Consider the following 12,530-nt stretch of genomic DNA (forward strand, 5'->3'; position numbering starts at 1 on the left):
CATAGCCTTTAGTGCAGTAATAAGGAATAGCAAATGTAATAAACAGTAACTCTTTAATCAACACTAAGAAAACTGCTGAAACTGAACATAAAACACTAAGTTAATAATTTCAGAAACAGTTACAAAAAAATAATTGTTTAAAATCTTTACATATAACAACATAACACTGTTGGGCATAATAACAATTCAGCCTTTTAGGGCATAGTACATGCAGCAGAAAAGGTTTGAGATGGCACACAATTTGCTCTCAGTTCAGTTTTATATCCCTTTGGCCAGTGAAGGCAAACTCATTAGTCAACAGAGTCAATTATCAACAGTTCAGCACTGTATTTATTAATACTTGTATTCTCTTTTCAAGTATCTTCTTCCATTCATTCTCTGCATATGTCCAAACCATCTTATACCTTTCTCAACACTACATCTTTTTTCGCTCCACAACACTCCCTAAAATTAACTCAATATTTCAGTTTTTAAGTCTTAGTTAAACTATATATATATGTCGAATAAAACTTGATATTATACTTAATAACGATACTATTTTATTGATAAAAGAGAATTGCAATATATTGAAAAACTTGAATCGCAATAATGACTAACAAAACACTAATGTAAACAATGGCCTTGCATCTTCTTGAAAAGTTTGCATTTTGTATGTTGTTTTTCATTTTAAGCCTTATTACAAGTTTTCATGAATAAGATGACTTCTCTATTTACTCTTGACAAAAAGTTCATGCTTGAAAATTATTGATCGTATGAATATGTAGACTCGAATAAGAAAAACATCAAACGTTAGTTTTTTAAGCTGATTACATGAGTCGGGAATAATATTATTCCACATGTTTTCCTTCTCCAGATTACTTGTGCTGTGAACTAAGCACACATTTATTTTTCTCCAATGTTTCTACATCAGCACTTAAAATGTTCAAATTTCAAGTTTCATAATTTTTTTTTTTTTTAAATTCAGCAATTGATTTCAGAGTTGCCAATGTGAATATTAAACAGAGAAATGCAATTCCGTTGCACTAGTATTAAGAGGTTTTTTAACAAAGGCTAATGTTGCTTTGCTGATTCAGAATTCCTGAAACCGCTGAGAAAAACTTCTGTCATAAAACTGTTGTTTTGAAATGGCAAATGTCAATATTAGATCTATTTTCTTGAGAATGTTTCAACAGGCTTGGAAAGTGAACCAAAGTTTCTGTTTCAAAAATCTTGAGCAGAAAGAGATAATTTGCTTTCAAATGAAATAACTTCTTCCAACATCAGAAAAATTGTGTTTCCTCTTCCCTATAGGAGGTTCGAATCCCGCGAACGGGCTGGCTGCATGGGCGTTTTCGTGGTTTTCCCCATGTGTAACGTGTTAAAAACGAGCCAGTTTCCCTTAGAAAGTCCTCCACGAAGGCATCCCTCCTCTTAGGCAGATAGCCCTCGAGGCTTTGCCATAATCACACACACACCTCTTCCCTATAGTTTTTTGATTAAGCTGATTTAGATGAGATGTAACGTCTACCATAAAATAAAATTTTTGGATCTACTGATCATTCATTAGTTCTGGATTATAAACACTCATTTCAAGGAGTAATGCTTTAACTTCTGTTAATAAGGATGCAAAACATTTCAAAACATTTCCTCTTGATAACCAACGCACTTTATTATTCAGCAGAAGATCTGAGTACTCGCTCTCCATTTCAACTAAAAATTCTTTAAACTGGCGATGATTAAAAGCTGTAGTAATAATGAGGTTAACAATAATATAATTATGAATTCCATAACTTTGCAAATTTCTTCTGGAAATGTCGAGCACAAAGCGCTTCTTGATGAATGATACAATGGTAAGTAAGATCTTGTCACTGATTTTTCCTTTCAAAATAATAACAAAAACGTTTCTTACCCCGGTCATTCTTTTCGCCCTGTTTGTTGCAACTGAGACAAGTTTATCGAGATTTGGTGATCTACCAGGAGACCAGAAGAAAAAGCAGAGTTGGCAGCTGTGGTTTATAAATATAAAAAACTATTTTTATTCGAATCCTGGTATATACCAACATTTTCTGTACTTTTTTTGGTTTAATTTATAAAGTAAGTTCAAAAGCAATCTAAATAAATATATATATGCATTTTTCAAGTACTGAAAAGGAAGGGCATGATGGGAATGATCTTCTAGCAATGGTGAAAGGGGTGGAATAGGGCAAAATAGGTTGAGAACCACAATGTTAGATCTTTTAAGTATTAGTTAAAAAAAAAATAAGTTTGAACCTTTACACGGCATTTAATTATTATTAAATGAAATTTGTTTACATCTAATTAGAATTTCGGAACACTTCCGCAAAGAACCCGGCAAATGTAAACATCGCCAACTTTGGCGATAATAGTTCAAACCTGGTAATCCGGCAGATTCAACCTATTCGCTTGTAAGAAGGTTGCAACCATTCCTCTAACGTTCATTTTGTTGAATTATCACCGTCATTGTTCGCATTTGCCAATTTAAATTATTCTTCACTTATTTATTATTATTTTTTTTGTATTTTCACGTTATTATTTATGAACTTTTAACAAATAGATAGAAATATTTTCATATAATAAAGGAAGTTTTCGGTGACAGATGCTAGTTTGTGGAAGAAAATATGGCGGGAGAGGGGTTAATGATAATTGGTAACATGGCTGTTAACGTAGCGTTAAGCACACAGAATCATGAGGTTTCCAACCGATAAAATATTTTGACTTCATCACCTGCCAAAATATGCATTTTAAATAATTAATTAAGTAATGTTTTTATTATTGGTATGGTCATCTAAAATTATGAGAAAAACAATATTTATGGCTTAAAACTTTAACCAGATAATATATTGTTAATGCTTTTCCAACAATAACATTTGAGAAGATTTCAGGTGTGACACACAAAGAGATGATTAAACTGAAATAAAAAGTATTATTGATTCTCTAAAATGACAGAATAGTTTTATGGATACTCAAAGTCATCAAAATTAGCAAACCACTACTTGTGTAATGAATCCAAGTGCAAATGACTCTTCAAAAGTTTTATTAACAATGCTACTGAATAGAATTTCAATACTGAAAATTATTGGCACTGTCAAATATACTATGAAAGACAGGCAGTTGTTTCAACATAAAATGCTTTAAACTGTTTACAAGTAAATTGATAAAAATAACATTGAAAACTGTTTATGTAAAATGGATGTATTAAAAGTCATGCATTCATTAATTTATTACAGGCACATGGCTCTTATTGAACTAAGACTGTCACTGAATGATTGTTTGGAATCGACATTTCTTGCTGTCTGAAACCTACTTCACCTATGATGTAAATATGCAGTTGTGGTTCTCACTGACATAAAGTTTAGCCACTCCTGATCGATTATATATGTCTACTGTATTTATACCTATTATACTAATTATCAGATACAATTTTGAGAATATCAACAAGCAAAACACTTAAAAATTTAAAAAAGACACTTGTAGTAGAAATATTAATATTCTATATGAATTATGGAAAGTACATGTAATGAATAATACCATGACCAAACACTTAAAAAAAAGAATAGATTAAGTATTTCCTACCTCGATACTTGAGAAAGCAATCCTGTTACACAACACATAGTTAACTTTTGATTACATGATATTACATATTACATATTTAGTCCTACGAGTGGTTAAGAAGGCTGAATAGTGGTAGTTCAATCTCGGCTCAAATCCTGAAAAACGAGCTGGTTGTGCAGGTTATTTTTTTCGTATGTGTTTTGTGAATTTTGTGACATTTTCGTGGTTTTCCATGAGCCTATTTACCCTAGAAAATATTCACAAAAGCATGCCTTTTTCAGCTAGCTCTCACATGCTTTGTATATTGAATTAAGTACACACAAACCCTTCTTAATTTTAAAATGATAAAGTTATTAAGTTCACATTACATGCAACGAAGCTTTTTACAAGCCAGGATACTTTCTTTAACAATTACAGTGCTAATTAGTGCTGTACTTCTCAGTTATATGTGAAATAACATCTCAGTGTCACTGCTTGTGACACATTTGTTTCACTTAAGTCTTCTTATGCAGTCATAAGCATGAAATAAACAAAACAATAACATTTGAGAAGATTTCAGGTGTGACACACAAAGAGATGATTAAACTGAAATAAAAAGTATTATTGATTCTCTAAAATGACAGAATAGTTTTATGGATACTCAAAAACTCATGGTTATGCATGAAAAACCTAATCCATACATCCTTGGTGACTGATATTAACATAGTTTTTATGCTGCATTTGTGAACTACGCGGTTAAATTGAGTGAAATTGTGACTAAATTTCAGAAGACTTATAAAATTATGGTGTGAAAATTTAAATGTGAAATTAAAATCAAGGATACATTGGACAGAACAATCAAAAAAGAAATGTTGTCCATAAATATATTAATAATAATTAATGATAAAATGGACATTTAAAATATTCATATAATAAATATATACAATTAGTGTAATTAAAATAAATATATGCATTTAAAAATGATCTAACTTGGACCATATTTGCAATTTTTGTAATGTTATTAAATATGGACTTTAAATAAAATTTTTAGCAGCATACATCATTTGGGTTTGTTTAAATTATGGAAAAGCATGGGAGAGATATCTGCCTAAAAGAAAAGATGCCTTCAAAGAGGTCTTTCTGAAGGACACTGGTTTGAATCCACGTTACATATTGGGAATACCATGAAAACAATCATACAACTTGCCCATTAGCTTGGCTAACTAAACTACCAGAGTTCAGTCACTTTACTGTTTAGCTGCTGATGAGCTGTATATCAGTTGCAAAGCAGTGCACAAAAAATGATATATTCCTTGGTTCTCGTTATGAGTTACACAGGGTTCATAGCCACATTTTAGTTAAAAAAATAAGCACTTTTCAAGCACATTTTAAGAAAAAAAATAAGCACCTGTCTAATGACATTATACACAACTGCATAACCTTAATTAGACTTGTAATTTAAAATATGAGAAATGCAGTATTTATTAAGAGAGAATAAGCATTACCTCAACCATGGAAAATAATTACTTTTTTTTTCCCTTTAAATTTTAAATAACAGTTCAATTTACAGAACTAGTTTACAATGAGAGAAAAGAAAAAAAACTATGCAGAACTAAACTATATTACAAGATTTAATGATGAAATTTCAGTTCAAAATAGAGAAAATAAATAATAATAAGGCATATTTATTGTATTTGCTTGGAACCTAATAATAAATACAATTTATTTTTCCACTCATATTAATATTTAAATAATTTAAATCTAAATTCTGAATATTTTCTAAATTTTCATTGTATATCAGTTTTCTCTTAACAGATATTGCAAGCAAAGTAATTTAAGTAAAAAAGAGGAACATTTCTGAAATCAGAAGACAGAAATTTGCTTCATGCAGTCATCCTTTAACAGTAAAAGCTTAACTAAGCCGCATACTTGGAAACTGGCGAATATTCGGACAGTTGAGCGTAACTTGAAAAAGAGGAGCGGAGGGGGGGGGGTTGACTGTAGCCACTTTTTAGATTTTTCCGCTAAATAAATGCTTTTGACATTTTGATATGTGAATCATATAAAAATAAACCAATGGAACTGAAAAATATTCTGCTTAGCAAGCACAGTAAAACTCTTTTAAGTGTTCATAAACAAATCTCAAACAGAACATCAAAATTAATTAATTAATTATCTCTGCGAAATATCGCAAACGTTATTGCACAATACGTGTGCCATAATTCTTCCCTACGTGATATTACGCAATCGGAATCAACAACTGCTGAAATTGGGAGAATAAAGAACTAAATATGAGTAACTGGGGTGTTTTTCATTCTAATTTTCAACAGACGGCGTTAAATTTCCGCAATAGAATCATTCTTCGCTTGGGTTGGTAGACCACAGAACTTTTAGTCCTATTCAATCCAGATTGAAAAGTGACAAAAAAAAAAAAAAAAAAAAAAAGTCCGTTGCTTGTTTTGCAGCGAACTTGTAACAGTTTCAATATTTGAGATTTTGCGGAGAAAGGGGAGAACCTCCCAATCTTCGCACTATATAATGTATTGGCCAAAAAAAATTAAATTATTTTGACTATTCGATTACTTTCCCTTTATTTAAGCCATTCCGAGTATTATTCCTAAAACGCTGTGTTAAAATACAACCATTTTTGGAAGTTTACTATACTTCAGCAGTTACTGCAACTGTTATTATAAACATTCATACATATACTCATAATATAAGCATAATGATCATAATAAACACAAATATGAACTGACCAAGCGGAACGAGAATGCAAATTATTAAGATCTGGATAGAAATTTAAACGTGTATAGTATTTGGGTGAGAGGAAAAGAATGCCGAATGTACCGAAATTTTCTACTGCTTTCGCAATTCTTTGACCAATATAACGACGGGCACCTGTCTGTACTCTTTGTGCGCACCAAAGGTTATGTTAATGCAGAGAAAGGGGGAAAAGCTATTTCCGGGAGTATGATTCACCACCTGACATTCAATATTAAGAAAAGTTGTTTATTTAGTTTCGGCTTTGGTAGGGGGAAAATAGCGCGTTCATTAAAAAAAAAGCACTAAAAGCAAAAAATAAGCACTAAAAACAAAAAAATAAGGGCTTTAAAGAAAAAGTAAGCACCTATAAGGGCCTTTATATTTTATTTTCAAATATAAGGACTTATAAGCACTTATAAGGACCGCTATGAACCCTGGTTACATGCAAAAAAGCAAGTCTTAATAAAAATCGATATGCCAAATGTAAAGTTAATATGTTGGTTTTTTCGTGCAATACATGAACATATACATAAAATTTAAAAAAATAAGTCAGAGCAGAATATAATTTATTACTAAAAAAACTTTTATGTAATCAGTTGCAATTAAGTTTCTATTTAAATGAGAATATCTATTCATTTCATTTATGCGATCATAATGGATTTTCAATCGTAGTTTTGGAAGTACTTTAAAATTATGCAATGAAGATATTAATCGTAAATTCACAATTTCTTTAGAAACTGCACTGTTAAAAACATAAATATTTTGGAATTTTATAATACTGAAAGATATTCAAAGACAGATCTCAATTTTCCCAAGAAATTGCCAAGAAAAAGGGTCATTATTACAAAGCTCAATATTACATGATTTTTCTACTTCCATTAAGCTTTACATATTGTTTTCTGTGCTAACTTGAATTAAATACAAATTTATTTTCGTGCATCGTGTTTAACCAGTTAATTTTGAATTTTCACTTTCATATGCTTAATATATTGTTTTCTCTGCTAACGTGAATTTATGTTACTTATTCTTTAATTACTTTGATTATATTCTTTAAATATCATGTTTACGCGGCTTACTTCCATGTGTTTTAATATCTCATAACCAACGCCCATCAACCATAGGTGAACTTGGCGAGTAAAACAGCAACGGCGCCAACGGGTTCTCTGTGGATGAAAATTCAGAATTTCTAAATCAATCAAACACATTCATGAAAACAAGCAATTTCAAAAGTCATTATAATAACAGTAGTCAAGAAAGCATAAAGTTACCAGCAAGAAATCTCTAACAAAGTTAAAGATCATCCATATAATCCAATTGCTATATTAATCAAAATAAATAAGAAATTCAGTACAAAGTCTGAAATCCAGACGTCCATTATCCGAAATGATCTAAAATCCGGACCTCAAAACCACCAACAACATTTTTCTCCTAGGTTTTACGCATGCACATTTGATTCCACCCCCCTCCGAGCATAATAAAACATCTGGAGTGTGCCAATTCTTAATTTCACTTTGACACTAAATGAAATACATTGTTATTGAAGAAACAAACCTTTTAGCATAAATGTGTACGATCAGGATCAGTAACTTGGTTTCATTCCTGCGTATCCGCTTTATGGTACACATCTCAAACTGAAACATTCCACATAGATACATCATTGATCTGACGCCAACCTTGGGAATCATTATTTATTATACTTTCCTTTCATCACCGCATGTTTATCAAAACATGAAAACTTCAGTAATGACTCATGTAGTGATGCCTAAACAATTTTTGGTACTTTTCCGTTTTGCCGGCGCAAGCGATAAAGTCGCCAATAATGGTACAATCGATGCCAAAAGGAATATTCTCGCTGGTAACCTTTTACGCCTCATTTTCAAAACAAGTTGCAGCTTTTTCTTATCAGATTGATTGGTTTTTTCAATACTGGCATATAATTACATAGAATTTTTATCAGATAGTTCAGTTTTATGTCTAAGGCCATTTTCAGTAGTTAAGTCAATTAGGATGCAATCACAGCTCTTACCCGAAGCCGAAAATATAGAAAAGGTAAAGTCAAGGGTTAAATTCATCAATTCTAATAAGGATACATTAGCGAAGTAAAGCACTGCAGTTTTACATAATTTCTAAGTAAGCTATTCGTACGAATTGAAATATTTCTTGCATTTAAACTTGTGTTCCAAATTAAGATTTAACTTGAAATTAATGTAGATAATTACTGAGAGCATTAGATTTTTGTAGAGTAGTTTACGTGAGATGAGATAGCTTGGGGTCACGTGATATAAACCGGCGAATTAGGATTTTGAACCATGAAAGCATAGTAAATTCTTAAATTAATGTCTTTTTACAAATTTATTGTCTTTATTTATCGGCTTTTTATAAAGTTTTAAGCGATATTAAAATGTTTATGCCTTCAAAAAATGAATTCTTAGAACTAAGATTTTTTTAATATTTTTTATGTGTATACTGTCTGTTGTCGCCAATAAAGTCTGCTTGGCGAGATTTGCGCCGGCGAAACGGAAAAGTACCATTTATTCGACAATTAAATATACGCAGACAAAATGCCCGTATTTGCGTAAAGGGACTTGGTGATTCTGAAGCAGCTTTGACTCGTGGTTATGTAAATGTAAAATTGTTTCCCAAATCTGAGTTGAAAAAAAATGGTGTTTTAATACAAGCATATATTCTTAAAAAATTAACTTCGCATTTGCCTTCAGTAAAGATTGATAGCAAGGACCTTGATTATTTGAATTCAATTAATCTTGCAGATCCAAATTTCAGTACGCCCAAACAAATAGACATGATAATTGGAGCTGACTATTTCTTTTCTCTGCTTCAGCCAGGGCAGATTTTTGGCTATAAAAATGTAATTGCGCAAAATACTATTTTTGGTTGGGTTGTATCAGGCAGAATTAAAACAGAAGGCAATACTCCGCATCCCATTAGTGTTAATCGCATTAGTTTACATATTGAGGATAACGTCGATGCAACACTTAAGCGTTTTTGGGAGTTGGAAGAATTAACGTTCCAAAATCAGAAATCAACGATTGAAGAAGAGTTTTGTGAGAAGCATTTTAAAGAAAATTATCGAGTAAACGGAAATGGCAGATTTGTTGTCCGACTGCCCGTTTTCAGTAATGCTGAAGAGTTAGGCGACTCCAAACCTTTGGCTATTTCTCGTCTTCTATCCATGGAAAGAAAATTTGATTTAGATAAAGAACTTGGTAGGCAATAATAGGAGTTCATGCAAGAATACGAAACTTTAAATCATATGGTTCCAGTTGTTGAGAATGAAGAAAATAAGCAAGTATATTATCTACCGCATCATGCTGTTGTTAAACCAAGTAGCTCTACCACTAAACTTCGTGTAGTATTTGACGGTTCATGTAAACCTAAAAATTCAGTTTCTTTGAACTCTGTTTTAGAGGTAGGTGCAACACTACAACGAGATATATTTTCAATATTGCTCAACTTTTGTATACATAAAATAGCTTTTTCTGCTGACATAGAAAAAATGTACCGCCAGATTTTAGTAGATAATGAGGATCAACATTTACAAAGAATTGTTTGGAGAGAATCTATTAATTCAAAAATGCAGACATATAAATTATGTACAGTTAGTTATGGCACTGCATCTGCACCATTTTTAGCAACACGCTGTTTGTGGCAAATTGCTTTGGATGCAGAACAGGATCATCCTCATGTATCCTCCGTTCTTAAAAATGATTACTTTGTAGATGATTGTTTATCTGGAGCAAACAGTTTAGAGGAAGCAGTTGACCTATGCTCTAAGCTTTCACAGCTATTACAGAAACATGGATTTAATTTAAGGAAATGGAGGTCAAACTGCTCAAAGCTTCTCGAAAATTTATCCATTGATAATCATGAAGAAGATGACCTGGAAGTTCACTCAGATGAATGTGCCAAGGCTTTAGGGCTGTTTTGGAACTCTACAGAAGAAGTATTTTTATTTAACATTTCTATGGATTTTGGGACTGAAATTACTAAAAGAAGGTTCATTTCTCAATCTTCTAAAATCTTTGATCCTCTTGGCTTGCTATCACCATGTACAGTCAAGTTGAAAATGTTTTATCAGCAATTGTGGTTTTTAAAACTTGACTGGGATGCCCCACTGCCTAAAGAATGGGAAGAGAAGTTGCAGCGACTTCAAAAAGATCTTAAGGCTCTCAAAAATGTTAAAATTTCGAGGTGGCTTCAAACTACGTCTAACCACATCTATCTGCATGGTTTTTGTGACGCGTCAGAATCTGCTTACGCTGCTGTTATCTACTGTGTTCAACCAACATCTCACGACAGAAATGAAGTCAATTTGGTGGTTGCTAAAACCAAAGTTGCTCCCATTAAACAAGTGTCCATACCTAGACTGGAACTCCTAAGTGCCAGATTAATCAAAGCTGTTCGTAAAGCCTTCTCCACCACTGAAATTTCCTTTCACGCTTGGACTGACTCTAAGGTTGTTCTCTGTTGGTTAGCAGCTCATCCTCTAAAATGGAAGCTTTTTGTGGCAAACAGGACTTCAGAAATATTAGATGCTGTTCCCTATCAACAGTGGAGCTATATTTCGTCGAAACAGAATCCTGCCGATCTTCCTTCTAGAGGAATCGATCCTAAAGTTCTACCGAACATATCCCTATGGTGGCATGGGCCATCATTCTTAGCGTTCGACAGTTCAAAGTGGCCTCTACAATGTTCTGTCAGTAATGAGACTAACAGCGATGCAACTGTCTTAACTGAACAAAGGACAAAATCATTTTTTTGTACAACAGCTTATTTGACTAATGACACTCTGGACAATTTATTTCAGAACTGTTCTTCTTTATCTAAAATAGTTAATGTAATTTCTTTTTGTTTAAGATTTATTTCTAGGTGCAAAGAACGGGTCTTTGGTTCTGAAGATAATAGGTTAAAAAGTCCTGCAGTAGTACCTTCATCTAATGAAAGGCAAGCAGCTATGAAGTTGATCATTAAATGGATCCAGTTTGTGCACTTCCATAAAGATATAAAGGATCTCAAAAATAATTCATCTTTAAGTCCTAAAAGTGTTTTAAGTTCACTTTTTCCTTTTCTAGATGATGATGGTGTTTTACGGGTGGGAGGTAGGCTGCAAAATTCTGACTTGTCATTCAATGCTAAGCATCCCATAATTATACCAGGTCAACACAGGATTGCTTTGTTGCTTGTTAAACAATATCATGTAACTTATATGCATGCAGGGCCCAGTTTACTAGCTAACATTTTAAAGCAAAGCTATTGGATTGTAAATGGTAAGAAACTTATTCAGTCCTTTATCCATAAATGTATTGTTTGTCACAGATATAAATTGTCATCTAATAATCAATTAATGGCAATATTAGAGTTGTTACAGTGAAAACTGTTAATGGTTATTTTTAAATACCCGTAGTAAAACTTTTACCGTTGCCATTGCATCGGGAATGATCTATGTTAATGCAATGGCAAGGGTGGGAGTTAATGTTGGATGCATATTTAATATTTGCTTTTCTTTTTTTTTTGTATATTTTATTTCCTCACTGCTTAATTTTATGTTATGATTTTTGCAATAATCTTGTTACTGGCAACGTGCTTTATTTTACTATAAAGTTTGTGTGAATTGCAACAGTTGTTCATGTTTATGTTTCAGTAGAATAGCGTTCTTAGCCGCACTGCGCTGCAGGCAATATTTCTCTTAAAGAATTTTATGTTTTAGAATAAGAATAAAGTTTATTATACAAAGCTGATGCTTTTTAGTTCAAGGCAACTAAACGGCAAATCACAATACTACGGGAAAACCCCAGCAGAATTATTTTTAGGACGAAAGTTAATTTCGCCATTAGATAAATTATTCTTTGTACAACAAAGAGAGCAAGAATTTAAACAGAAAGATGTGCAAACACTTATTGACCAGGCGGTTAAAAGATCGGATACGGCAAGAAATAGGCAAAAGTTATACTATGATAGAAAACGCCGTGAAGCAGATTTTAAAGTTGGAGATAAAGTGTTGAAGCGGAAATTTTCTTTATCAAGTGCCCCAGATAATTTTACTGCAAAGTTAGCTCCAAAATTTGAAGGCCCATATGTAATTCAGGAAATCAAGGGAGTCGTATTGTACCTTAAGAACGAGAGAGGGGAAATCTGTAAAGCAAGTCCCGACCAGGTGAAAAATATTATAATCAAAATGATTTTGAAATCCTTGAAAGTTTCTTGCAGGACTCAAGCGT

The 12,530-nt window shown here is 32.4% G+C and overlaps 1 protein-coding gene and 1 long non-coding RNA gene across 9 annotated transcripts in view; one reads left to right on the plus strand and one right to left on the minus strand.

Annotated features, from left to right (window-relative positions):
* Positions 1-4,589, plus strand: part of LOC146995189 (uncharacterized) — a 96,758-nt gene extending 92,169 nt beyond the window's left edge. For both annotated transcript variants that reach the window (XR_015043612.1, XR_015043619.1), the window contains one exon: positions 3,228-4,589. This is a non-coding gene — a long non-coding RNA (uncharacterized LOC146995189). The remainder of the gene's footprint in view (positions 1-3,227) is intronic.
* LOC146995185 (uncharacterized) overlaps positions 1-12,530 on the minus strand; it is a 428,660-nt gene that overhangs the window by 199,218 nt on the left and 216,912 nt on the right. For 2 of the 7 annotated variants that reach the window (XM_085825824.1, XM_085825821.1), the window contains exon 1: positions 7,371-7,968. The exons of the other annotated variants lie outside the window; for them this stretch is intronic. The gene's annotated coding sequence lies outside the window, so the exon portion shown is untranslated. Of the gene's footprint in view, positions 1-7,370; positions 7,969-12,530 lie in introns of those variants that run through there. 7 annotated transcript variants of the gene reach the window in all.

The sequence above is a fragment of the Stegodyphus dumicola genome, chromosome 10 (assembly GCF_044657685.1).
Source record: "Stegodyphus dumicola isolate Sdum_Otavi_A_Nest chromosome 10, ASM4465768v1".
NCBI classification, from domain to species: domain Eukaryota; kingdom Metazoa; phylum Arthropoda; class Arachnida; order Araneae; family Eresidae; genus Stegodyphus; species Stegodyphus dumicola.